The sequence below is a fragment of the Ornithorhynchus anatinus genome, chromosome 2 (assembly GCF_004115215.2).
Source record: "Ornithorhynchus anatinus isolate Pmale09 chromosome 2, mOrnAna1.pri.v4, whole genome shotgun sequence".
In the NCBI taxonomy this organism is placed as follows: Eukaryota; Metazoa; Chordata; class Mammalia; order Monotremata; family Ornithorhynchidae; genus Ornithorhynchus; species Ornithorhynchus anatinus.
This window is the reverse complement of record NC_041729.1, coordinates 134,542,961-134,570,706: the sequence shown is the minus strand read 5'-3', so window position 1 is coordinate 134,570,706 and position 27,746 is coordinate 134,542,961. Positions and strand designations below refer to the sequence as shown.

The window sequence follows — 27,746 nt, the reverse complement described above, 5'->3', positions numbered from 1 at the left end:
TTTGTTAAGCGCTTACTATGTGCCGAGCACTGTTCTAAGCGTTGGGGTAGACACAGGGGAATCGGGTTGTCCCACGTGGGGCTCACAGTCTTAATCCCCATTTTACAGATGAGGGAACTGAGGCACCGAGAAGTTAAGTGACTTGCCCAAAGTCACACAGCTGACAAGTGATAAGCTGAGAACTGGAGAGGAACTCAAGAATATTGGTGATGAGGTGACCAGATATGAGATAAACAGAGAAGGGAAATCACACTATTCTCCATTGAGCCATTTTGCAATGTCAAACTTTTTTTATGGTATTTGTTAAGCGTTTCTAGGCACTGTCCTAAGTGCTGGGGTAGATCCAAGCTATGACGCTGTCCATGATGCACATGGGGCTCACACTCTTAATTCTCATTTTACAGATGAGGTCACTGAGGCACAGAGAAGTGAAGTGATTTGCCCAAGGTCACGCAGCAGACGAGTGGAGGAGGTAGGATTAGAAATCAGGTCTTCTGACTCCCCGGCCCATGCTCTTTCCACTGGGCCGTACTGCTGATCTACTCTGAATGATCTCCCCTATTCTCAACTGCTCTTTTTACGCCTGGGCGGCCTTTCCTCTTTCTATATTGTCGGTGTTGTTTTTGGTCCCCAAATGTTATTCACCTGTCCCTATTGAATTTAAACCAGTTTTTCCAGAGAAATTTCCCAACTCACCTAGATCCCTCTGGACTCTATTTTTGTCTTCCCAAGTGATTGCAACCAGCCCAGTTTAGTTCTTTTGAAAACTGGATAAGCCGGCTCTTGATTTCTTTGTCCGGGTCATTGGTGCAGTTTTTCGACCGAATCCATTCTCTATTTGCTATGTATCTCCCCTTCTGACCCACAGTCAGCATTCTGAGTTCATAATGATAGTGCTATTTGCTAAACACGTATTATGCGCCCAGCACCGTACTAAGTGCTTGGAGGAACGCAGAGGAACTGGATTTGCAGCAGCCGGCTGCAGGTCGCCTCTGTCCGCAGCGTGAGAAGGCCGCTCGGCCTGTATCGAGTGAGGAACCGTGGGAGGGGTGAGTGTCCCGTCCTGCTGAACGCCCGTGGGGTTGGAAGCCAGTCGCTTCGCCATGGCTCCCTTCTCTCCTTCTACAGCCCAGCCTGCACACTCCGTTCTTCTGGCGCTAAACTTCTCACCGTGCCTCGATCCCGCCTGTCCCGCCGTCGACCCTGGCCCACGTCCTACCTCTGGCCCAGAACGCCCTCCCTCTTCAAATCCACCAAGAGATCACTCTTCCCGCCTTCCAGGCTCACCTCCTCCAAGAGGCCTTCCCAGTCTAAGCCTCCCTTTGCCTCTTCCTCAGCTCCCCTTAATAATAATGTTGGTATTTGTTAAGCGCTTACTACGTCTAAGCACTGGGGTAGATACAGGGTAAGCAGGTTGTCCCACGTGAGGGTCAGTCTTCATCCCCACTTTACGGATGAGGTCACTGAGGCACAGAGAAGCTAAGCGACTTGCCCACAGTCGCACAGCTGCCAAGTGGCAGAGCCGGGATTCGAACCGATGACCTCTGATTCCCAAGCCCGGGTTCTTTCCGCTGAGTTACACTGCCTCACCTCAACTCACTCCCCTTGCTCTTCGCCCCCCTCCCTACAGCACTTACGTATTTATGTATATATGTATAATTCTATTTATTTCTATTGAAGTCTGTATATTTGCTTTGATGGGTACGTATCTATAATTTTATTTATTTATACTGATGCTTCTTTACTTGTTTTGCTGTCTGTCTTCCCCATTCTAGACTGTAAGCCCTGTCTGGGCAGGGATCGTCTCTCTTTATTGCTGAACTGTTCTTTCCAAGCGCTTAGTACAGTGCTCTGCACACAGTAAGTGCTCAGTAAATATGATCGAATGAATGAAAGTGCCTGGGCAGATACACGATAATCAGGGCTCGCAGTCTAAGTAGGGGAAGCAGTAAGGTCTAGTGGGTAGAGCAAGGGCCTGGGACTCAGAGGACCTGGGTTCTGGATCCTCCCCTTGTCTGCTGTGTGACCCCAGGTAAATCACTTCACTTCTCTGTTCTCTGTTACCTCATCAGTAAAATGGGAATGAAGACCTGGAGCCCCATGTCGGACCTGGACTGTGTCCAACCTGATTAGCGTGTACCTACCCCAGTGCTTAGTACAGTGCCTGGCACATAGTAAGCGCTCAGTAGTTATTATTTTTAAAAAGTGATGGAGAACAGATATTGAACCCCCATTTTTCAGAAGAGGGAACTGAGGCGCAGAGACTTTAAGTGACTTGCCAAAGGTCACACAGCAGGGAAATAGTGAAGCAGAAGTAGAACCCAGGTCCTTTGACTCCCAGGCCTCTGTCGTTTCCACTAAAATGCACTGCTTCCCTAGATTGTGTTATTCATATGCTTTGATTATGATAATAGCAGATATATATATTATTCTAAAGAAGCATTGTCAGAAAGCAGTGAAGGGGGAGGTAAATTGGGAAGCAAGGGTAAATAATAGTAGTAATAATGATTCAACCAGAAAAAAACTGAGTTTTATAGATACATCTAGGTATATATCATTATTACTACTATTATTATTATTTTAATAATGACGATGGTATCTGTTAAGCACTTACTATGCGCCAAGCACTGTTCTAAGCACTGGGGTAGATACAAGTTTATCAGGTTGTCCCGCGTGGGGCTCGCAGTCTTAATCCCTATTTTACAGATGAGGTAACTGAGGCACAGAGAAGTCAAGTGACCTGCCCGAAGTCGCGCCGCGGACAAGTGGCGGAGCCGGGATTAGAACCCACGACCTCTGCCTCCCAAGAAGTTGATCTGCTGATGAGAAGGCCACCGGTGGGCGACTGAAAAGACTACTATGGGATCCACAATCCCGACCTCACCGTGTTCAGAAAAAATGCTTGCTCTGTGCCCCGTGCGGGGGTAGATACAAGATAAGAAGATGAGACAGAATCTCTGACCCCACATGGGGCGGACCGTTTATCGCATCTTACCCCATTGGGCAGATAAGGAACTTGGGGGAACAGAGAAGTTGAATGACTTCCCCAAAGACACCGAGCAGGCCCGTGGCAGATATGGGATTGGAATCTGGGTCTCTTGACCCTGATTCCACTAAACCGTGCTGCCTTTGTCTATAAATCGGATGAGGAAAGGGGTGAATCGGGAGGAGAGTCAGTTAAACCCACCTAGAAAACACTACCTTATAGTAGGTTTGAATCGTTTGGCATAGTGGAGAAAGCACGGGCCTGGGAGTCAGAAGGTCGGGGGTTCTAATCCCGGCTCCGCCACTTTGCTGTGTGACCTTGGGCAAATCATTTCACTTCTCTGCGCCTCAGTTACCTCATCTGTCAAGTGGGGATTGAGACTCTGAGCCCCATATGGGACAAGAGACTGTGTCCGACCTGATTTGCTTGTATCCACCCCGGCACTTAGTACAGTGCCTGGCACATAGTAAATGCTTAACAAATACCACGATGATTATTATCATTACCCCCAAACCCAGTGCATGTGCATGACCCATCAATAGATTACTCAACGTAGCCCCAGAGAATTGATATAAATAACCCTATTCTCTGCACACAGCAATCAATGAATACCACTGATGGATTGATTGAGACTTTAAGCTCGTTGTGAGCAGGACGTGTACCGGATTTTCATTCTTCGCATTTAATAATAATGATAATAAAGTTGGTATCTGTTAAGCGCTTACTATGTGCCGAGCACTGTTCTAAGCGCTGGGGGAGATACAGGGTCATCAGGTCGTCCCACGTGAGGCTCACAGTTAATCCCCATTTTACAGATGAGGCACAGGGAAGTTAAGTGACTCGTCCACAGTCACACAGCTGACAGGTGGCAGAGCCGGGAGTCGAACCCAGGACCTCTGACTCCGAAGCCCAGGCTCTTTCCACTGAGCCACGCCGCGTGCAGAGCTTGGGAAAGTACAACCCAACAATACTAAGTGCTTGGGAAACTACAACACAGCAATAAATGGTGACGTTCCCTGCCCACAACAAGCAGAGTGGCTCAGTGGAAAGAGCAGGGGCTTGGGAGTCAGAGGTCATGGGTTCGAATCCCGCCTCTGCCCCTTGTCAGCTGTGTGACAGTGGGCGAGTCACTTCACTTCTCTGGGCCTCAGTTCCCTCATCTGTAAAATGGGGATGAAGACTGTGAACCTCACGAGGGACAACCTGATGACCCTGTATCTGCCCCAGCGCTCAGAACGGTGCTCTGCATAGAGTGAGCGCTTAACAAATACCAACATTAATTCATTCTAATCCCGGCTCCGCCACCTGTCTGCCGTGTGACCTTGGGCAGTTACTTCACTTCTCTGGGCCTCAGTTACATCATCTCTAAAATGGAGATTAAGACCGTGAGCCCTAAATAGGACGGGAACTGAGTCCAACCTGATTATCCTGTATCTACCCCATCGCTGGGCAGCAGCAGCACGGGAGACGGTCGAGGGCGGAGGCTCGCGTCGACTACACGGAAGGAGGCAGTGGTATTTTTACAAAAAAACGACACCCAACCCTGTGGATCCACTACCAGAATGACTGCAGCGTGCCTCAGTGGGAAGAGGCCGGGCCTGGGAGTCACAGGTCATGGGTTCTAATCCCGGCTCCGCCACTTGTCAGCTGTGGGACTGAGGGCAAGTCACTTCTCTGGGCCTCAGCTCCCTCATCTGTAAAACGGGGATTAAGACCGTGAGCGCCACGTGGGACAACGGGATCACCTTGAATCCTCCCGGCGCTTAGAACAGTGCTTTGCACATCGTAAGCGCTTAACAAATGCCATTATTCTTATTATGACTGCAGATGAAGGTGGGGCGTTCTGGGAGAGATGTGGCCATGGAGTCGCTCTGGGTTGGAGATGACTCGACGGCATAAGACAAGACCCCAGAGCTTAGAATAGTGTCTGGCAAATAGTAAGCACTTGACAAATATCATCATTATTATATTTCAAGGCCAGGCATGTCCCCCAACCCCTCGTCTCTTTCTCTTCTGGCTTATTCCCTCTGCCCACCTCACCCCCTCCCCAACTCAAGAAAGCGGCTGTCCCTGCCTCCTGCAGATGGCAATGATGGTATTTGCTAAGCGCCTACTACGCGTCAAGCACCGTACTATGCGCTGGGGTAATGATAATAATAATTTTGGTATTTGTTAAGCGCTATGTGCCAAGCACTGTGCTGGGTATATACAAGGTGATCAGGTTGCCCCACATGGGGCTCACAGTCTCAATCCCCATTTTCCAGATGAGGTAACTGAGGCCCAGAGAAGTCAAGTGACTTGCCCAAGGTGGGTAGATACAAGCTATTCACGTCGAACAGAGTCCCTGTTCCACACGGAGAAGCAGCGTGGCTCAGTGGAAAGAGCCCGGGCTTTGGAGTCCGAGGTCATGGGTTCGAATCTCCGCTCCGCCACTTGTCAGCTGTGTGACTGTGGGCAAGTCACTTCGCTTCTCTGGGCCTCAGTTCCCTCATCTGTAAAATGGGGATTAAGACTGGGAGCCCCACGTGGGACAACCTGATTCCCCTGGGTCTACCCCAGCGCTTAGAACAGTGCTCGGCACATAGTAAGCGCTTAACAAATACCAACATTATTATTATTATTATTGTGAGGCTCACAGTCTTCGTGCCCATTTTACAGATGAGGGAACTGAAGCACAGAGAAGTTAAATGACTTGCCCAAGGTGGGTGGATACAAGCTAGTCACGTTGGACAGACTCCCTGTTCCACATGAGGCTCATAGTCTTCATACCCATTTTACAGATGAGGGAACTGAAGCACAGAGAAGTTAAATGACTTGCAGAGCTTCTCACTCCACTTTCCTGCCATTACGACCCGCAGTTTGCCAAGTCCGGTGGAGGCCGCCAGGTCTAGGGTGGATCTCTGGGGAGCTGGTGTTTGCCTCGCCCGCTGCCAGTGAGGCAAGGCATAATTATCCACTGAAGCACAGAAAGTCTGGGATGTGAAACAGAGTGGATGAGTGGGAGAGAGTTGAGAGGCGGCGAGTGTGAGGAAACAGCAAGAGATCTGAAGAGAGTCTCTGTCTCAGATGGAGGCGGTTTGATGGGTGTGTTCAGAGGACTGAATTCACTACATCGGGGCAGGATTTGAAGAGGTGTGGAGAGTTAGAGGTGTAGATGATAATAATAATAATAATGTTGGTATTTGCTAAGCGCTTACTTTGTGCGGAGCACGTTCTAAGGGCTGGGAGAGATACAGGGTAATCAGGTTGGCCCTCGTGAGGCTCCCAGTCTTCATCCCCATTTTACAGATGAGGCAACTGGGGCACAGAGAAGTGAAGCGACCTGCCCACGGTCCCACAGTTGCCAAGTGGCAGAGCCGGGATTCGAACCCATTACCTCTGACGCCCAAGCCCGGGCTCTTGCCACCGAGCTAAGCTGATAGTACAACATCCAAATCTACAAACATTAAACACAACAGTGCAACAGAGGACATCTTTTTGTGAGCCCAGTGTCATTTGTTTATTTATTTTAATGTCTGTCTCCCCCTCTAGATTGTGAACTTGTGGGCAGAGAACGTCTGTTATAGTGCTGTACTGTACTCTCCCAAGTGCTTAGTACAGTGCTCTGCACACAGTAAGCGCTCAATAAATAGGATCGAATGAATGACTGACTTGCTAGGATTGTGGGACTCTGCATTGGTTTTTCAGCCACACATGCACTCATAGGTGAGCTTCACTGTCAGTGGTGGGACAAAAAAAATATATTTCTGTATGTATATATATATAATAATAATAATAATGTTGGCATTTTTAAGCACTTACTATGTGCAGAGCACTGTTCTAAGTGCTGGGGTAGATACAGGGTCATCAGGTTGTCCCACGTGAGGCTCACAGTCTTCATCCCCATTTTACAGGTGAGGAAACTGAGGCACTGAAAAGTGAAGTGACTTGCCCACGGTCACACAGCTGACAGGTGGTGGAGCTGGGATTCGAACCCATGACCTCTGACTCCCCAGCCCGTGCTCTTTCCACTGAGCCACGCTGCTTCCCTAAACATGTAAACATGTATATATCGTGGCTCGGTGGAAAAAGCCCGGCCTTGGGAGTCAGAGGTCATGGGTTCAAATTCCGGCTCTGCCACTTGTCAGCTCTGTGACCGTGGGCAAGTCACTTCACTTCTTGGTGCCTCGGTTCCCTCATCTGTAAAATGGGGCTTAAGACTGTGCGCCCCACGTGGGACAACCTGATTACCCCGTGTCTCCCCCAGCGCTTAGAACAGTGCTCGGCACATAGTAAGCGCTTAACAAATACCAACATTATTATTATTATATAGATATATACATTTGAAACTATTGGAAAAGAAAGAAGGCTTTTAAGAAATGAGACACGATATACATAATGTGGTCCAGTGGAAAGAACCCGGGCCTGGTAATCAGAGAATTTGGGGTCTAATCCTGGCTCTGCCACTTGTCTACTGTGCCACCTTGAGCAAGTCACTTCACTTTTCTGTGCCTCAGTTTCCTCATCTGTCCACTGGGGATCGGTCTTCCTCCCACTTAAACTGTTAACCCTCGGTGGGCCTGTGTCCTATCGAGTTTCACTTTACCTACCATAGAGCTAAGTCAGTCATCCGGATGTATAGAGCGTTTACTGTGTGGGGAGCACTGTACTAACCTTTGGGAGAGTACAATATAACAATAACCGGGTACATTTCCTGCCCACAATGAGCTTACAGTCTAGGGTTTAGTAATAGTACAGCTTGGTACAAAATAACAACAATGTTGGTATTTGTTAAGCGCTTACTATGTGCAGAGCACCGTTGTAAGCGCTGGGGTAGATACAGGGTCATCAGGTTGTCCCACGTGAGGCTCACAGTCTTAATCCCCATTTGACAGATGAGGGAACTGAGGCACAGAGAAGTGAAGTGACTTGCCCATAATCATACAGCTGACAAGGGGCAGAGCCGGGATTCGAACCCATGACCTCTGACTCCCAAGCCCGGGCTCTTTCCACTGAGCCTCGCTGCTTCTCAAAATAGTTAACAAATACCAGAATTATTAGTATTGTTGTTGTTAGTAATAATTATAATCAGACTAGTAAAATCAGGGTGATTTAGCAGCCTGGAAATACATATTTTGCAAGATTGAGCATTACTGAAAAAGAAAATTGTGTACAATCACACTCCCTAACTTGCTGTCCAGAAACAAAGACCCTCTGGCTTGGGGCTGTGGTTGTCATTTCAAACCTTGGAGCAATGTTTAGTCCTTAAGAAGGTAAATTGCTAATACATACTCTCTATCACCCATCTAATCTACATCCTAATTAGCATTAATGATAATGTTGGTATTTGTTAAGCGCTTACTATGTGCCGAGCACTGTTCTAAGCGCTGGGGTGGACACGGGGGGAATCGGGTTGTCCCACGTGGGGCGCACAATCTTAAGCCCCATTTTACAGATGAGGTAACTGAGGCACAGAGAAGTGAAGTGACTTGCCCACAGTCACACAGTGGACAAGTGGAGGAGCCGGGATTCGAGCCCACGACCTCTGACTCCAAAGCCCGTGCTCTTTCCACTGAGCCGCGCTAACATCCTAAGTCCCGATCATTGGACTTTCCTCTATCTATTTTCATTTTTGAGTTTTATAAATTTAGAGGTGATAAAATAACCACACTCAAAAGTAAGCCTGAGCATGTCTCATGCCAAAAAAAATTGGCTCTATCTTCAAATTCTTTATTTTAAATTATTAGACTACAGCAAATATAATCCAGGGTACCGTCCCCTTAAAATAAAACGGACAGCTCTCGATGCTGGAGTGTCTTTCACGTAACAGTTGATGGGGGTCGGTATGATAGGATAAGAAAAAACGTCATTCTTTAGGCCAGTTAAACTGGATTGAACAAAATACAGACTAGTTGTAAAATTGCTTGTGGGAGAATCAGCAGGATGTATACTTATCATCTTACATCATAGCTCGGTCCTCTGTCCTTACAACTGTCAGAAACTTTAGTCATGGATAAAGCACGCACGAAGGAAGAGCTAAGCTGCCAAATTAAAAAAAAACAAACAGTTTTTTAAATCACTTGCCCATTCATATCAAAGAACAACCAAAACTGGTTTTTCAGGACCTGGGTGGGGATGTTTCTGTCTTGAAAGAGAAACAGAGCCTGGAAATTGTCCCCGATATGAATTAATCACCTGCGATGTTAGAATTCCAGCTTTTTACACAGCTGCTGGCATACTGCACATAAATCACAGACAAATCTTAAAAGTCAACATGCCCAATATGATCATTCCCATCAACAAGCCTCCAGGTATAGCAGGGAAGCTTGTTAGGGAGTCTCGTTCTATTGTTTCGTTTTTGACAACTGTTGCATCTCCGAGACCCTGAAATATTTAAACGTCCATAGAAAATTCCTCATTTTTACTTCATATACTCAAATGCTAATTTCACTTTTTAATGTACACTCGAACAACGACAAGTTTTTTGGTCGTCGCTGTTCACTTTTTCTGGACTGCGTATATTCGGTTTTCATCCTGGTAAAATTCCCCCACGTCGGACAAGGAGACTTGAAAAATGCCAGAAGAGTTCTACTTCCGGTGATACTTAAAACACGTTAAAAAAAATCATAAAGCTACAAACCGAGTATTCTGAAACCACAACAAGGAACGACGCGATCGTTAAGGGAAAGAACCCATTAAAATTTGGCTGTCTCCGGTTGAGTGGCCAGTGAGAGCTCAGTCGAAAAACAGAGAATAGTCACCAAATAAATTCCAATGAGGTGAGACAGAAAGCGCAAAAGAAGTGAAATATGGACATTCAAAGGCATTTATAGAAGCTCGACTTACCTCTCTCCGGGAGGAAACGCGTTCGCGTCGGTTGAAAGTCGGCAGTGCCTGAAACGGAGGTGTAGCTAAAGTTTCCAGAATCACCTTCCATCTGACTGGCTGGAAGAAGAGATCCGAGACTTCTCCCTCAGTGGCTGAGTCATTCAGGGAGGAGGTGGGTGTTGTTAAAAAGTACAGATGCCAACTCAATTAAATACAGGGCAGAGTGTGTGGTGTTTTACATTCTTAGCATAGTACCATGCTGAAAAATGACACACGTACGCAAACTCTCACACCGCACTCGCCGGAGCCGGTAAGGCTCGCAGGTTTTCACGGGGTGGACCGGAAGGAAATTCGGTTCTCGGCTTCGTTTGGACCTTTATTAAAACATCACCTAGGAAAGGATCAAGACTTCTGGAAGGATGGACTCCGCCGTCAAGAACAACGGATACCCCTGGGTCCTGAGATTATGGATGGGAGAGACTGTGCGGAGGGATTGAATAGAATAGTGCTTGGCACATAGTAAGCGCCTAACAAATACCATAATATGATTATGACTCTGCCCCTTGTCAGCTGTGTGACCGTGGGCAAGTCACTTCACTTCTCTGGGCCTCAGTTCCCTCATCTGGAAAATGGGGATGAAGACCGAGCCTCACGTGGGACAACCTCATTCCCAGCGCTTAGAACTCTGCACGTAGTAAGCGCTTAACAAATACCGGCATTATTATTATAACTACGCAGGGTCCCTCATCCTCATTCATTCATTCGAACATATGTGTTGAGCACTAACCATGTGCAGAACACTGTACTAAGTGCTCGGGAGAGTACAACGTAACAATAAACACATTCCCTGCCCACAGTGAGCTTACAGCCTAGCCTCCCTATCTCCTCCTCTCGCCTCCCTGACATTTATGTTGCCTTCAAGGGCACGGAGGGCTACAGGTAAGGAAGTGGGGGAAGCAGCGTGGCTCAGTGGAAAACAGCCTGGGCTTCGGAGTCGGAGGTCATGAGTTCGACTCCCGGCTCTGCCACTTGTCAGCTGTGTGACTGTGGGCGAGTCACTTCACTTCTCTGGGCCTCGGTGACCTCATCTGTAAAGTGGGGATTAACCGTGAGCCTCACGTGGGACAACCTGATTACCCTGTATCTCCCCCAGCACTTAGAACGGTGCTCTGCACATAGTAAGTGCTTAACAAATACCAACATTATTATTATTATTATTATTATTATTATTATTATTAAGTGAGCAGGGACATAGCTTGTTGCAAAAAGAATGTGTGGTCTTTGTCCACAATAGCCAACTCTAGGAAGAACTAGGACTAGAAATAATAATAATAATAATTATTATGGTGTTTGTTAAGCACTTACTATGTGCCCAGCACTGTTCTAAGCACTGGGGTAGATACGAGGTAGTCGGTCGTCAGGGGGCTCACAGTTTTAATCCCCATTTTTCAGATGAGGAAACTGAGGCACAAAGAAGTTAAGCGGCTTGCCCAAGGCCACAGGGCAGACAGGTTCATTCATTCATTCATTCAATAGTATTTATTGAGCGCTTACTATGTGCAGAGCACCGTACTAAGCGCTTGGGATGAACAGGTCGGCAACAGATAGAGACGGTCCCCGCCGTTCGACGGGCTCGCGGTCTAATCGGGGGAGACGGGCGGACGAGAACGATGACGATAAATAGAGTCAAGGGGAAGAACATCTCGTAAAAACAATGGCAAGTGGCGAAGCCGCGATTAGAACCCATGTCCTCTGACTCCCAAGCCCGTGCTCTTTCCCCTAATCCACGCTGCCTCTCAGCTCTCCTCACTCCCACAGCCGTTACCTTTCTGCCGGACCAAGAGCAGGGCTAAAGACTTCTGTCCTGATGCATAGAGATACACGGGAAGCACATCAGCCCTCAAGGAAACATTGCATGGCACCCAGTAAGTGCTTAACAAATACCATTTTTAAAAAAATGAAACCCTATCTTTGGGAGAGAAGTGTCCTAATGAGGGCACCTAGTAGAGGAATACTTTCCGCAAATATTTAACGATTTAGAATTTCAATTTAGAATTAGAGAGAAATCAATTCATCACATTTATTGAGTCCTTACCATTTGCCAGACACTGTACTGAGCACCTGGGAGAGTACAGTACAACAGAACTACCCGACGTGTTCCCTGCCCATAACGAGCTGACAGTCTAGAGAGGGAGACAGATATTAATAGTTATTAAAAAGTGACCTGAGAAAGAAAGATGGCTCTTTCTCCTGAGAATTCTGATCTTCTCTGTGCGTCCGCTATGAAGACACCGAAGCTTCGTCCGGTTTACTTAAGTCATCCACCGTGACCAACCCGAAACCTTTCCAAAGTGGGAGAAGCAAAAGAAAAAGGGGTATCTGCTGTCCCATATGCTTAGCACAGTGCTCTGCACACCATAATCACTCCATAAATACCATTCGTTGCTTGACTGATCGATTTGACCGGTCCTTGTCATCACCGCTCTGCCTCAACCTAACTCGCGGCTTCCCGGCTGCTGTTTTTCACAGATGTAGTAGTTATAGCATTTAATAAAGAAGCAGCGTGGCTCAGTGGAAAGAGCCCGGGCTTGGGAGTCAGAGATCATGGGTTCGAATCCCGGCTCTACCGCTTGTCGGCTGTGTGACCGTGGGCGAGTCACCTCACTTCTCTGTGCCTCAGTTACCTCATCTGGAAAATAGGGAGGAAGACTGTGAGCCTCACGTGGGACAACCTGATTATCCTGCGTCTATCCCAGGCTTAGAACAGTGCTCTGCGCAGAGTAAGCGCTTAACAAATACCAACGTTATTATTAAGTGCTTACTGTGTGCCAGACACCGCGTTAAGCCACTTGGGTTGGACACAGTACCTGTCCCACGTGCGGGTCACGGCCTCAATCCCCATTTTACAGATGAAGTAACTGAGGCCCAGAGAAGTGAAGTGACTTGCCTAGGGTCTCACAGCAGACAAGTGGCAGAGCCGGATTTCGAACCCATGCCCTTCTGACTAACCGGCGGGTAGCCGGTTCCTCTGTCCCAGACTCCCAGGCCCATGGTCTATCCACTCCACCATGTTGCTTCTTTGGTAGAGTCTAAAGTCTCCAAAGAGAGGAGTGGAAGGGAGGCGCAGTGCCATAAAGAATTGATAGAACGTTTATTTTTCCTTTTTAACAAAATCAGCTGTAAAACTGAGGTGTCTGCTTCGACTTCTTTCATGCTCTTTATCCAGACATTTCCATACCCCACTAGTGGAGCCTACTTCCTTGGAGGGGAAGAAGATTCTTCAGGTGACTCTCCAGGGGGAAGCTGTCGATGTTAAGGCGAGTCTAACCGTAGGTTTTACAGGTTCCACAATGGGAACCTGACACATTTTGAAATCCTTCAAGATGATACGATAAGAGAGTGGTTTTTAATAGCTGCGGTTGATCGGCTTACCGGGTCGCCCTATCTTGGGAGCGGCGTTGGGGAAGAGGGAGGCGGGACTTACCGTGAAGCTGGGGAGGAAGGAACCCAGGCCGACAGCGGGCTCGCGGGCTGCCCGTTGGGAGTAATAATAATAATTATGGTACTTGTTAAGCCCTTATTATGTTCCAAACACTAAGAGCTGGGATAGATACAGGTTAATCAGGTTGGACACCGTCTCTGTCCCCCATGGAGCTCACGCTCTTAATCCCCATTTTACAGATGGGGTAACTAAGGCCCAGAGAAGTTAAATGACTTGCCCAGCTTCACCCAGAAGACATGTGGCGGAGCTTCTGACTTCCAGCCCCGTGTCCCGTCGGCTAGGCCAAGCCGCTTCTCTACACGTGCACGCCAAAAAATAAATCTGGGTTTCACTTCTTGTTTCCCTTATCCAAATGGACCCCCAGCGGGTAGCTGGTTCCTCTGTCCCAGCCTGCCTCAGTTGCCCCTGTGTCCAGCCAAAGCCGTCCTCCTAACTGAGGGCCAGCCCACAACTTGTCACCCATCTCGATGACCACACCAGGCCAATGTCAGATTGCATCATGTGACCGTCAAAGGGAGGCGGTGCCATGTCGGATCGTAGTTCGTTCATTCATTTAGTCGTATTAATTGAGCACTTAGTGTGTGCGGAGCTTAGCGTGCCTTGTACTTACTGTACTAAGAGCTTGGGAGAGTCCAATACAACAATAAGCAGTGACATTCCCCGCCCACAACGATCTCACAGTCTAGATTTGGGGAGACAGGCATCAGTACAAATAAATAAAATTACAGATCTGTCCATTAGTGCTTTGGGGCTGGGAGAGGTTCACTCCCTTTGCCTGAGGATTGGTCGAATTTATAAGATGCCCAGATAAATCTGTAAGCCAATCAACTGCCCCTCTTGCAAACCGCACCTTCACTGTGGGCCACTTTTGCAATCACCAACAGGCAACGTGTCTTTAAACAGCCAAGCTGACTTGGGGGTCTGCTGAGGAGCAACGCGGCCTAGTGATAAGAGCACGGGCCTGGGAGTCAGAGGACACGGGTTCCAATCCCGCAATGCCACTTGTCTGCTCTGCGGCCTCTGGAAATTCACTTCACTTCTCTGTGCCTCAGTTACCTCCTCTGTAAAATGGGGAATAAAACTGTAAGTCCTGTGTGGGACAGGGACTATGTCCAATCCAATTATCTTGTATCTATCCCAGGGGTTAGTACAGTGCCTGGCAAATGGTAAACGCTTAACAGATACCACTGAAAAAAAAGCCACGTTCCGTCTTCGTCTTTATTCATCTGTCACACGGACTCTTAGGCAAATCCACCGGTCTAGCAGCTCTTAGTAGAGAACAATTAAATGACAAGCTCTTTATGAGCCATCTTAATTAATGGACCCAAAGAGTTATAAGGGTCAGGGCGGAAAGATTCACAGGTCTGGGAGTCAGAAGGTCATGGGTTCTAAGGCCGGCTCCTCTACTTGCCCGCTGCATAATTTTGGGCAAGTCACTTCACTTCTCTGGGCCTCAGTTACCTCTTCTGGAAAATGGGGATTGAGACTGTGAGCCCCATGTGGGACAGGGACTGGGTCCAACCTGATTTTCTTGTAACCACCCCAGAGCTTAATAAAGTGCCTGGCACATAGTAAACGCTTAGCAAATACCATAATCGTTATAATTAGTAATAGTATTCAAGATCTGATCGGGAAACACTGTGCAGAGACTGCCTACAAAAATGTGAGGACAGGGGATTTCAAATCCTGAAATCATCTATAAAAAAGTCTTATCATTTAGCATTTGGAGAGCAGTTTGTGGGGGGAGAGTACCTTATAATTAGTTCCACCTGAAATTCCTCACACCTGGGGAAAGCAGATTGGTAATGTTATGGCCATAAAGTAATAATGTTGGTATTTGTTAAGCGCTTACTATGTGCAGAGCACTGTTCTAAGCGCTGGGGTAGACACAGGGGAATCAGGTTGTCCCGCGTGGGGCTCACAGTCTTCATCCCCATTTTACAGATGAGGTAACTGAGGCACCGAGAAGTTGAGTGACTTGCCCACAGTCACACAGCTGACAAGTGGCCGAGCTGGGATTCGAACCCATGACCTCTGACTCCAAAGCCAGAGTGTGTTGACAGAAGTTGAAGATCAGAGAAATCAAGTTACTTCAAATCCCCAAATTAACAAGTATTCATTCATTGATTTAATAGTATTCATTGAGCACTTACCATGTGCAGAGCATTGTACTAAGCGCTTGGAATGTACAATTTGGCAGCAGATAGAGACAATCCCTGCCCAATGAAGGGTTGACGGTCTAATCGGGGGAGAGAGACGGCAGAGCAAAACAGAACGAAACTAAAACAAGACAACAGTATCACGATAAATATAATCAAGGGGATGTACAGTCCTTCATAACAAAATAAATAGGGTAATAAAAAATATATACAAATGAGCACAGTGCTGAGGAGAGGGGGAGGAGCGGAGGGAAAGGGGGGCTTAGCTGAGGGGAGGTGAAGGGGGAAGGGGGAATACAAATTACACTCATCCCAAACAGGGGGATAATAATGTTGGTATTTGTTAAGCGCTTACTATGTGCCGAGCACCGTTCTAAGCGCTGGGGTAGACACGGGGGAATCAGGTTGTCCCACGTGGGGCTCCCAGTCTTAATCCCCATTTTACAGATGAGGTCACTGAGGCACAGAGAAGTGAAATGACTTGCCCAAAGTCACACAGCTGACAAGTGGCCGAGCCGGGATTCGAACCCATGACGTCTGACTCCAAAGCCCGGGCTCTTTCCACTGAGCCACGCTGCTTCTCTGTATGATACGTAATGTCAGTTTGCAGGAATCGGTGGAAAGTTTTAAAAACACAGGGATGGTGGCTGCCACAGAAACTGTAACAAGTTTCTTAACGATTTATTCCAGTACAGTAGGTCCGTTCCTCAGTTGGAAGATGAGGCTACCAACAGTGAGATTGTATCCATAAATGAGTGTCTTTGAGAGGGGTCTCTTAGACACCTGCCCCCTTTGACCCGCAGGACACCATTTTTCTTCCCTCGTCTTTCGGTTGCGCATTGCTTGGATGCTAAAGTAGGGAAAGACATGCTTTATACCCAACAGGACGTCAATCGGCCATTCAATAGTACTTGGTGCTTACCTTGTGCAGAGCACTGTACTAAATGCTTGGGATGGTTGCCTAGAGCTAAGAAGGAGAAGCACCAAAGCGTAGTAGATAGAGCAGGGGCCTCGGAGCTTGAAAGTCATGGGTTCTAATCCCGGCTCCCACACTTGTCTGCTGGGTGACCTTGGGCGAATCACTTCACTTCTCTGTGCCTCAGTTACCTCATCTGTAAAATGGGGATTGAGACTATGAGCCTCACACGGGACAGTGACGGTGTCCAACTCTGTTTGTATCCACCCCAGCACTTCGTACAGTGCCTGGATCACAGTAAGCGTTGAACGAGTACCATCAGTGCTGTTGTTACGTGCTTACTACGTACCAAACGCTGTGGTAGAGTCAAGATAATCAGATAGGACATAGTCCCTGTCCCACTGGGGGCTCGCAGTCTAATTAATTAGAAGCAGCGTGGCTCAGTGGAAAGAGCCCGGGCTTGGGAGTCAGAGGTCATGGGTTTGAATCCCGGCTCTGCCACTTGTCAGCTGTGTGACTGCGGGCAAGTCACTCAACTTCTCGGTGCCTCAGTTCCCTCATCTGTAAAATGGGGATTAAGACTGTGAGCCTCACTTGGGACAACCTAATTACCCTGTATCTACCCCAGCGCTTAGAACAGTGCTCTGCACACAGTGAGCGCTTAACAAATACCAACATTATTATTATTATTATTATTAATCCCCATTTTACATATGAGAAAACTGATGGGACCCACCATCTCAAGGTCAAGTGCTATCTTGTGGTCGCCCAACTCACCAAAGCAGAACTCGGAAGCAAGAGGAGGACACGGCCCGTGACAGATGCCTGCCGCCTCCAGCATTCTGGGCAGTGGCTCGAGACTTGCAGCAGGTGTCTGTGTGTCACCTCTGCCCGGGGCGTGGGCCAAGAGTGGAGCCGTGGGACGGGTGATGTCCCGCTGAACTCTAGGAAGCTTCATCATGTAACGCATAAATGGATTCCTCTTGAGTGGGACGCGTTGGTGGGAGCTAAATGCAAGCAACACATAAGTGAATTACTCCCAAGTGGGAAGCATCTGGGGGTGGAGCAAGGTGGTTCTCCACGTATGAGTAACATAAGTGAATTCCTCCCGAGTGGGAAGCATTCCCGGTCAGCGGCTAAATCCATATGCGAGTGACACAAAAGTGATTCCTCCTGAGAGGGACGTTCAATCCTCCGCGTGTGAATAACTAAAATAAGTGCGTTCGTCCTGAAAGGGAAGTTCAATTTGTCACATAGAATAAATCTCGCTTAGCTAACAGCCTTTTGGACACCAGTCTCTCCCTCGAACCTGTCCTTGTGTGACAGGTAACACTGGCCCATGGAGCTGGGATTAGCCTGCAACTCTGGTGTCAACCTTGACCCCGCTCTCTCATTCACCCCACACATCCAATCCGTCACCGAAGCCCGTCGGCCTCGCCTTCAGGACATCGCCAAGATCCGCCCTTTCCTCTCCATCCAGAGCGCTGCCACGTTAGTACAATCATTCATCCTATTCCAACTGGATTACTCCATCATCCTCCTTGCTGACCTCACAGCCTCCTGCCTCTCCCACTTCAGCGCATACTTCATTCTGCTGGCCGGATTATCTTTCTACAGAAACGTTCGGGGCAAGTCAACCCCCTCCTCAAAAATCTCCAGCGGTTGCCTATCAACCTCTGTATTGAGGAGAAATTCCTCACTGCTGGCTTCAAAGCTCTCCATCACCTTGCCCCCTCCCTTCTCTCCTTCTACATCCCAGCCTGCACACTCTGCTCCGCTGGTGCAAACTTTACTGTGCCTCCATCTCGCCTGTCCCACGTCAACCCCTGGCCCACATCCTGCCTCTGGCCTGGAATGCCGTCCCTCCTCAAATCTGCCAAACAATCATTCTTCCCCCTCCTTCAAAGTCCCACTGAAGGCTCACCTCCTCCAAGAGGCCTTCCCAGACTAAGCCCCCTTCTCCTCAGCTCCCACTCCACTCCGGGTCACCCCAACTCTTTCCCTTTGCTCTAACCCCCCCTCCCCTCCCCACAGCACTCGGATATATATAATTTATTTATATTGATTCCTGTTTACTGTTTTGATGTGTATATATCTATAATTCTATTTATTTATATTGATGCCTGTTTACTTGTTTCGATGTCTGTCTCCCCGCTTCTAGACTGTAACCCCAGTGTAGGCAGGGATTGTCTCTATTTCTGAACTGTACTTTCTAAGCTCCGCACGCAGTAAGCCCTCGATAAATACGACTGAATGAATGAATCCAGGTCCTCTGACTCCCAGGCCCATGCCCTGTCCACTAGGCCACTCTGCTTTAGCTAAAATGATCCCTGCTGTCAAGGAGTTTACATTCTCTAGAGGGAGAAACAGGTATTAAAATAAATTACAGATTGGAGGCGGCCTTAGAGTATAAAGATATGCTCATAAATTCCTAGGAGATGCCGAAATGCTAAGGCAGCCGTTGGGGGCGGCGGTGAAGGATGGACCGACAAAGTGGAGGCCTTGTTTTTGATCAAGAGGAAGAGAGAAAGGGTTTGCAATACTGGTCTACTCCACAATGCAACCGACATCTGTTCCCAGAAATTACGGTTATATTGGGAACGGTTGCATCCATTTTCCCAAAGACTTCTATGTACTAGACTTCTCCATAGACTTACAGTGCTTCAAGTCACTTGATGAGTGAGCACTACAGGTATTATATACTTGCTCCCTTTGTTCTTCCCCAGTCCCAGTCCCACAGCACTTATGGAAATACCTTTATTTATTTGTGTTGATGTCTGTCTGCCCCCATCTAGGCTGTAAGCTTGTTGTGGGCAGGGAACGTGTCTGTACCCTCCCAAGTGTTTCGTACAGTGCTCTGCACACAGTAAATGCTCAATAAATATAATTGAATGAATGTAGTTCTGTAAATCCCTCACTGCTGTGGCTTCTCACTCCATCCTCCCCTGTTTTTGGTGGCTTTTCTCCCCGCCTCCACCCCCAACCTCGTACCCTGAACTTGCCCCCACCCTTCCTCTGTTCCTCCAGTTGCCCCTTGCTCTGACCCTTTCTTCTGTGACATTCAGTACAGTGTTTTTTTTCTCTTCCTTTAAACTTTAATTTTAACTTCAGCCAACAACTCCCGTCGACACCCCTGTCGATCCCACCCACTCCTCCGCAGCTCAGATCCATCTCCCCAGAGCTTACAGGGAGAGGGACATTCAGGATCAATTAAAATTATTCAATCGATCGATCAATCAATCAATTGTATGTATTGAGAACTTACCTTGTGCCGAGCACCGTACTAAGCGCTTGGGAGAGTACAATAACAGAGTTGGTAGTCACGTTCCCCGCCCACAATGAGTTTACAGCCCAGAGGGGGAGGCAGACATTAATAAAAATAAATGAATTACGGATATGGACATAAGTGGTGAGTGGCTGAGGGAGAGGTGAATAAAGGGTATAAAATCAATTGCAAGGGAGTGGAAGAAGAGGAATTGAGGGCCTCCCTGGGGAAGGGTTCTTGGAAGAGAAGTGCCTTCAATTCTTCATCTGTCAAATATGAAGAGGGAGGATGTTCCAGGCCGGAGGCAGGATGTGGGCGAGAGATCGGCAGCGAGATAGACGAGATGGAGGCAGAGTGAGAAGACTGATTTTGGAGAAGTGATGTGTGAGAGCTGGGTTGTAGTTGGATCGCAGCAAGTAAGGAACGAGGTGACCGAGTGCTTTAAAGCCGACGATAAGGAGTTTCTGTTTGATGCGGAGGGGGATTGGCAACTGTTGAAGAGGGGGGAAAGGTGGACTGAACATTTTTCTAGAAAAATGATCCAGGCAGCATATTGAACTGTAGTGGGGAGAGACAGGAGGCAGGGAAGTCAGGAAGGAGACTGATGATGCAATAATCAAGGCAGGGTAGGCTAAATGCTTAGATTAACATGGTAGCAGTCTGGATGGAGAGGAAAGGGTGGATTTTAGCAAATTTGTGAAGGTTTAACTGACAGGATTTGGTGACAGATTGATTACGTGGGTTGAATGAGAGATAATAATAATAATAATAATAATGAAATGAGTAAAGGATAATGCTAAGGTTACAGTGGTGCTGTCTAGAATCCCCGCTCCGCCACCTATCAGCTGTGTGACTTTGGGCAAGTCACTTAACTTCTTGGTGCCTCAGTTACCTCATCTGTAAAATGGGGCTTGAAAGTGTGGGCCTCATGTGGGACAACCTGATTACCCTGTATCTACTTAGAACAGTGCTCGGTACCTAGTAAGCGCTTAACAAATTCCAACATTATTATTATTATCGTTAGCGTGATAGGAAAGTCACGGGGAGGACAAGGTTTGGGTGGGAAGATGAGGAGTTCTGTTTTGGACTCGTTAAGTTTAAGGGGCTGGTGGGACATTCCAGCAGAGATGTTCTGAAGGCAGGAGGAAACATGAGAGTGCAGTGGAGGAGAGTGCTCAGGACTGATTAGAGTCGGAGTCGTAGATTTGGGTATCATTTGGGTAGAGATGATGGCGATTAAAGCCACGGGAGTGAATGAGTCCAAGGCAGGGGAGGTAGCTGGAGAATAGAAAGGGAACCAGAACTGAGTCTTGAAGTACTCCCATAACTAGAGATGAGAGGTAATAATAATAATAATAATGTTGGTATTTGTTAAGCGCTTACTATGTGCAGAGCACTGTTCTAAGCGCTGGGGTAGACACAGGGGAATCAGGTTGTCCCACGTGGGGCTCACAGTCTTAATCCCCATTTTACAGATGAGGGAACTGAGGCACAGAGAAGTGAAGTGACCTGCCCACAGTCACACAGCCGGCAAGTGGCAGAGCTGGGATTCGAACTCATGAGCCCTGACTCCGAAGCCCGTGCTCTTTCCACTGCGCCACGCTGCTTCTAGGAGTGTGTGAAAGAGACTGAGAATGAGCAGCCAGAGAGCTAGGAGGAAAAGGACAGGAAAAGGAGGAAGGCAAGGTTGGACAACCTTTCTAGAAGGGGGTGGTCCACACTGTCAAAGGCAGCTGAGAGGTCAAGGAGAAGCAGCATGGGATAGTGGATAGAACACAGGCCTGGAAGTCAAAAGGTGATGGGGTCTGATCCCAGCTCTGCCACCTGCCTGCTCTGTGACTTTGGGCAAGTCACTTAACATCTCTGTGCTTCAGTTACCTCGTCTGTAAAATGGGGATAAAGACTGTGAGCCCCTTGTGTGTCCAACCCAATTGCTTGTATCCGCCTCAGAGCTTAGTACAGTGCCTTGTACATAGTAAGTGCTTAACAAATATCACAATTATTATTACTATGGGGGATTAAGATGGAGTAGAGGCCACCGGATTTGGCAAGAGGGAAAGATGACCGTTTGAGAGGGCAGTTTCCGTGGAGCGAAGGGGGCGGAAGCCAGATTGGAGGGGGTTGAGGAGAGATTTGGGGGAGAATAAAGGTAAGGTTAAAGTTGAGTGATGAAAAATGCCACACTGTAGAGTCTAAAGTCGAAGAAGAGTGGGCGAGGCACGGGGAGGAAGGGGAGATGGGGTATGGAGAGGCAAGTTTGCGATCTGGAGAAGAGAGGCGGGAAGGGCATTGGTTCCAGGGAGGGACAGGCTTGATGTAAGATGAAATGAGAAAGGGTTGGGAGGGCATTTACTTACCTGCAGTGCTCATCCATAGCCTCAGGTTGAGTCCTGCTGGGTAAGTTTCCAAACAGTAGAGTCGCATAGCTGTGGAATGCCTGGTTCGGGAAACCTCATACACTGAGGCTTCCATCTAGTCTAGTGCTGGGAAGTCCTTCATTCAGGTTTTCTCCCTCCTCCACCATGACCCAGAGAGGGATTTAATAATAATAATAATAATAATAATAATGGTATTTGTTAAGCGCTTACCATGGGCCAAGGACTCTTTTAACACTGGGGGAGATACAAGGTAATCAGGTTGAACACAGTCCACGTGGAGCTCACAGTCTCAGTCCCCACTTTACAGATGAGGTAACTGAGGCACAGAAGTGACTTGCCCAAGGTAACCCAGCAGACAAGTGGCGGAGCCGGGATTAGAACCCATGACTTTCCGACTCCCGGGCCTGTGTTCTAACCTCTACGCCACACTGCTTCTCAAGCAAGACTTCTTCTAAGAGAGGCCCAGCTACGATGCCCACAGACCAATTCCGGTCGTGTGATGAGATCATTTTATCATTTTCAAGGCACGGAGCCTGACCCTGCTCGTTCTAGAGTTCAGTGGCACTCTCAACCCTTGGGGCTAAGTGCGAATTCATTTGCTGAGGGAAACTCAACCGGAGATCGAGCTGGTTCTGATGGGGAAAGACCTAAGGACCAAAGCTTGCGGAAGTCTTGACATAAGGTGAAGTTCTGAGCATGCCCAAGTCGGTCTGGGCTTCTCCGTAATTCGGGGCCCGAATATCCAGTCTGGTTGTTCAAGTTCTGGCTTAAGGAGACAAAACTCCAAGGCATTCCAGTCAGGTAAGGAATGCCAGAAACGTATTAAAAATTGTAAATGATTAACAATGATCAGTAGAGTTCACTGCGAGGTCTTTAATTCTACCATCTTCTGGCACTTCCAGGGTTGTTATCTTTAGAGGGCATCCATTTCCGTGCTTTCTAGAGGGAAGAATATATGGCACGCGAAACTGACTGCAAAAGAGATACTGCAGAGAAGCACTGTGGTTTAATGGGTAGAGCATGGTCCTGGGAGTCAGAAGGTCCTGGATTCTAATCCAGCCTCCTCCATTTATCTGCCGGGTGACCTTCGGCAAGTCACCACTTTTCTGGGCCTCAGTTGACTCATCTGCAAAATAGGGATTTAAGACTGTGAGCCGCGTGAGGGACAGGGACTGCGTCCAACCTAATAAACTTGTTTCTACTCCAGTACGTAGAACAGTGTTTGGCACATAGAAAGCACTGAACAAGTACCATCATTATTACAAATACCATCATTAACCTGGTCATTACAAAGTGGATTTTTCTGTAGCCCGGGGTACAGTAGAGCTGTCAAATTTAATCAACTCAATCAATCAATGGTATTTATTGAGCACTTACTATGTACAGAGCTAACTGTGTAGAAAGAATACACTACGACAGAGTTGGTAGACACATTCCCTGCCCATAAGGAGCTTACGGTCTAGAGGAGGAGTTGGACATTATATAAATAAATAATAATCATTATTATTATTACTGATAATAATAATAGTGGTATTTGTTAAGCATTTTCTATGTGCCACGCACTGACCTAAGCACTGAATTAAGTGGATACAAGCAAATCAGGTTTGATACAGTCCCTGTCCCACATGGGGTTCACGGTTTTAATCTCTATTATACAGATGAGGTCACTGACGTACAGAGAAGTGAAGTGACTTGCTCAAGGTCACAGAGCTGACAAGTGGCAGAGCCAGGATTAGAACCCAGGTCCTTCTGACTCCCAGGTCCGGGCTCTATCCATCCCAGCTCTGCCACTTTTCAGCTGTGTGACTGTGGGCAAGTCACTTCACTTCTCTGTGCCTCAGTTACCTCATCTGTAAAATGAGGATTAACTGTGAGCCTCACATGGGACAACCTGATGACCCTGTATCTACCCCAGCACTTAGAACAGTGCTCTGCACATAGTAAGTGCTTAACAAATACCAACATTATTAGATAGAAGCAGCGTGGCTCAGTGGAAAAAGCCTGGGCTTCAGAGTCAGAGGTCATGGGTTCGACTCCCGGCTCTGCCACTTTTCAGCTGTGTGACTGTGGGCAAGTCACTTCACTTCTCTGTGCCTCAGTTCCCTCATCTGTAAAATGGGGATTAAGACTGTGAGCCCCACGTGGGACAACCTGATTCCCCTGTGTCTACCCCAGCGCTTAGAACAGTGCTCTGCACATAGTAAGCGCTTAACAAATACCAACATTATTCTCTGTGCCTCAGTTACCTCATCTGTAAAATGGGGATTCACTGTGAGCCTCACGTGGGACAACCTGATTACCCTGTATCTACCCCAGCGCTTAGAACAGTGCTCTGCACATAGTAAGCACTTAACAGATACCAACATTATCATTATTATTATTAGGGCATCCTGCTTCTCATCTAGATATGTAGATAAGTGTTACGTCTTATTAAATGACAGACAATGTCAGTGCTCTATATACCCAGTTCTGCTATAACGTGTTCTCATTACCTGACTTGCATATAAAATGGTGGCAAATAAGGGAAGTTCTTATCACAAAACAGGTCTTTCTGGGCATAATTCAATCCACAAATTGGTGTGGGTAGATTAGGTATATGAAGAAATAGTGGTGCACCTCTCATGGCATTGGTTAGGGCACGATGCTGCTACTCTATGCTTTCTGTCTTAGCCTTACTGGACCATGTAGCATTTGGTATTTGAGTTTTGACATCTTTGCGGTATTTTAATACGGTAAAATAACAGTGGGAGTCAAGGGTGTCAAGCATTCTACTAAGGTTGGACAATAATACAGAAATATAGGAATAATACAGTCCAACATAACAAAAATACAGGAATTTGAATAGAAAGTGATAGTCATGGTAGAATCTTCAACTACCTACTCCCTCACTTATTCTATTCCATTAAATCAGTGGTTACTGTAGGATTTTCAAGAATGCCAACTATTGTGTTCTAGCAGAAATGACTAAATTGTTTAATTACATGGAGGCCGTGAAGCGGAATAGGGAGAACACTGAAAAAGAGTCGAGAAATCTGGATTCTATTTCTAACTCCAATACTAGCTCATCTTGGGCAAGTCTAACCTCACTGCGCCTGTTGCACCTGTTTTTTTGTAAGTGATATGAGCATAACAATGTCTGTCTCTTTCCAACTCTAATGGCCTTTGGGAGTATTGGCAAACACTTCCTGCAAAATGCTCTCAAGCAGGGAGTCATTTTTATTTTTTATTTGTTTATTTGGTGTTTCTTAAGCCCCTACTATTTGTCAATCGTTTTCTAAGCCTTGGGGTAGAGACAAGTTAATCGGGCCAAACACAGTCCCTGTCCCACATTGGGCTCACAGTTTAAGTAAGAGGGATGTTGAATCCCCATTTTGCAGATAAGGGAACTGAGGCAGAGAGAAATAAAGTTCCTTCAATCCTATTTATTGGGTGCTTACTGTGTGCAGAGCACTGTACTAAGCACTTGGGAAAGGACAATACAGCAGTAAATAGAGACAATCCCTGCCCACAAGGAGAAATTAAGTGACTTGCCCAGGGTCACGCAGCAGGCAAGTGGCAGAGCCGGAATCAGAGCTCAGGTCCTCTGGTTCCGAGGACCATGTTTTTTCCAGTAGACTGGGTTGTTAAAATAGATTTCAAGTTTATAAAAATACTCTGCAATGTGGTGGATTTCAGTTTTCTCTTTTGTGAAATAAGAATAGTATATATTAAGGGCTTACTGTGTGCAGAGCACTCTACTAAGCTCTGGGAAAGAATACACAGTGGGAAATTAGACATTGTCTCTGTCCCTTCGTGGGAGAGAGTTGGGGGTGGGGGGAATTCATGCTAACGTGGGAAGGGGGAAGCTCATTGATCTTACCTGGAGAGCTCCCTCGTCCTAGACGCTTTGGTATTTACTCCAGAGGCAGGATAGTCATGAACCTACTCTTAAAACAAAAAATGTTTAGATCTTCCATGTGTCAGTTTTGCCTAACATAAACTAAGGTTTCCGTCACCTGTTGGTTTGAGGTTTAGGATGTATAAGATGGATAAGATGTGTAAGCTTTTGTGAGAATGTACCTGTTATATTGTTCTATTTTGTAATAATAATGATGATGATGGTATTTGTTAAGCGCTTACTGTGTGCCAAGCACTGTTCTAAGTGCTGGGGTACATACAAGGTAATCAGGTTGTCCTATATGGGGTTCACAGTCTTAATCCCCATTTTACAGATGAGGGAACTGAGGCACAGAGAAGTTAAGTGACTTGCCCAAGGTCACACAGCAATGTGGAGGAGGCGGGATTAGAACCTATGACCTCTGACTCCCAAGCCTGGACTCTTTTGACTAAGCCACGCTGCTTCTACTTGCACTCTCCCAAATGCTTAGTAAAGTGCTCTGCACATAGTAAGCGCTCAGTAAATACAATTGACTGGCTGACTAAGATGTTGTGGACAAGGAACGTGTCTACCAACTCGATTATAATGTACTCTTCAAAGCACTTAGTACAGTGTTCTGCACACAATAAGCGCTCAATAACTACAATTGTTGATTTACAATTTGTTTTCTGGTGTCTTTTAACTTTGCACATTAAATAAATAAGCTTTGGACAAAATCCTATTAATTATTAATATGTTCCAAGAGAGGGGCCTTGTCATAAAATATAGAATTTGATTTCAAAAGTTTCTTCTTTGTTCCAGAGTTAGAATTCCCATCAATTTCCCATGAATACCAAAAGTTACTCACAAATTTTATATTTTGTGCCTTTGGTCTTTCTATCTTATTTCATACATGTGTGCTTTCAGCGATGAATGATCTGTGTTCTCAGATCAATAAAGCAATATTTCATCTCAGCCATCAGAAATTTCTGGTCTTTCAAGGCCTTTGGCTTTTCAGCCTGACTTTTGCCAAGTCTGCTGTCCCGGACTGTGCCAAGTAAGGGTTGGGCCAACAGAATAGTTTCCACAAATCATAGATAATTCCTGCAGGATCACTGTTATTGTCTTCCTCTGAATGGAAATCAGATGTGAGGTTCCTCGACTTCAGCTGGAGTAGAAAAAGTCAGGAAGAGGAAAAACTGAATGCTGGATCTTATGTAAAAGAGCTGCTTTACTTTAAAAAATAAACCAACACTAAGTACTCTCCTTATTGGACCATATGTCCTTTTTTTTGTACCTATATTCAGTGGTGATGGTGGGGGAGAAAGAGGGAGAAAAAAAGAGGAAAGAAGGAAAGAGAGAGAAAAAAAGAGTAATAATAAGAATAATAATATTCAATAGTATTTATTTAGTATTTATTGAGCGCTTACTATGTGGAGAGCACTGTACTAAGCGCTTGGAATGAACAAGTCGGCAACAGAGACGGTCCCTGCCGTTGTTGGTATTTGTTAAGCACTTACTACGTGCAGAGCACTGTTCTAAGTGCTGGGGGATACAAGGTGATCAGGGTGTCCCATGTGGGGCTCACGGTCTTCATCCCCATTTTACAGATGAGGTAACTGAGGCACAGAGAAGTGAAGTGACTTGCCCACAGTCACGCAGCCGACAAGTGGCAGAGCCGGCATTCGAACCCATGACCTCTGACTCCCAAGCCCGGGCTCTTTCCACTGAGCCATGCTGAATTTCTAACACACCATTTCTGCTCTAGCTATGTTTTCCATTCTAGACTATGGTCCTCCACATGGGTAACTCCTGCTTTTCTTCTAGATGTGCTGAGGAGAACCCTCTTCCTTACTGTAGAAGATTTTTTTCGCCAT

The 27,746-nt window shown here is 46.9% G+C and overlaps 1 protein-coding gene across 9 annotated transcripts in view; it reads right to left on the bottom strand.

The window, feature by feature from the left end:
• Window positions 1-9,989, bottom strand: part of SCEL (sciellin) — a 155,802-nt gene extending 145,813 nt beyond the window's left edge. For 8 of the 9 annotated variants that reach the window (XM_029048213.2, XM_029048235.2, XM_029048257.2 and 5 more), the window contains exon 1: window positions 9,812-9,989. The gene's annotated coding sequence lies outside the window, so the exon portion shown is untranslated. The remainder of the gene's footprint in view (window positions 1-9,811) is intronic. The other variant, XM_029048261.2, reaches the window with a different exon arrangement.
• Window positions 9,990-27,746: the final 17,757 nt, after the last annotated feature.